This window comes from Cervus canadensis, chromosome 14, assembly GCF_019320065.1.
Source record: "Cervus canadensis isolate Bull #8, Minnesota chromosome 14, ASM1932006v1, whole genome shotgun sequence".
Classification (NCBI taxonomy): Eukaryota; Metazoa; Chordata; class Mammalia; order Artiodactyla; family Cervidae; genus Cervus; species Cervus canadensis.
In genome coordinates this window covers 63,736,402-63,737,281 of record NC_057399.1, presented here as the reverse complement: position 1 = coordinate 63,737,281, position 880 = coordinate 63,736,402, and the positions used below count along the sequence as shown (strand labels likewise).

The window sequence follows — 880 nt, the reverse complement described above, 5'->3', positions numbered from 1 at the left end:
AAAGTACAAATATCCTCAATACAGCACAAGGAAATCTCTTAAGAAAAGAGATTTTGGAATTCAGTTTCCTAGGTTCAAATACCGGCTCTACCATTTTCTATCTGTATCTGGATGGCCTTGCCAGAAGAGCACTCAGCTTTCAGCAAGGTACCACCTGCCCCAAAAATCCACTTGTCCAGCAGACTAACAAAAACATGTTAGGAAGCACACATTCTTCCTTTTATTTATTTATTTTTTTGTTTGTTTTTACCTTTTGGATCCTAGTTCCCCAACCAAGGACGAAACCTGCGCCCCGCCCTCTGCATTGGAAGCATGGAGTCTTAACCCCTGAACTGCCGGCGAAGTCCCAGGAAGCACACACATTCTAGAGGGACTAATTCAGCATTGAAAACAACCTTTATCCCGTGCACCTGCTCAGCTCAGTCGTGTCCAACTCTTTGTGACCCCCATGGACTGTAGCCCACAAAGTTCCTCTGTCCATGGCATTTCACAGGCAAAAATACTGGAGTGGATTGCCAAGTCCTACTCCAGGGGATCTTCCCAAGCCAGGGATCGAACCTGGGTCTCCCGCACTGCAGGCAGACGCTTTCCCACCTGAGCCACCAGGGAAGCCCCTGGCTAGGTACCTGGAAAGGGGGAGGCGGGCGAGGCGCAAGGCACGCCCTGCGGGCCACCGCCCGGCTTTCGACCACCACCGCCGCCGCCGCCGCCGCCGCCGCGTCCCCGCCCGCGGGCCTCGACCCTGCCGGGCCCGTGACGCATGGGGGCCCCCAGTGCGCCGGTCGACCGCCGCCCGGAGGTCCCCGCCGACGCCAAAAGACCACCCCCACATCCCCCCGAAACGGGCAGAGCCCTCCCCCACCACCTCCTACACCGGGAC

The 880-nt window shown here is 56.8% G+C and overlaps 1 non-coding gene across 1 annotated transcript; it reads right to left on the bottom strand.

Moving 5' to 3' along the window:
• Positions 1-537: 537 nt before the first annotated feature.
• On the bottom strand, positions 538-609 carry TRNAC-GCA. Its single transcript has one exon. It is a non-coding gene; the product is annotated as a tRNA-Cys (tRNA).
• Between the last annotated feature and the right edge of the window lie 271 nt (positions 610-880).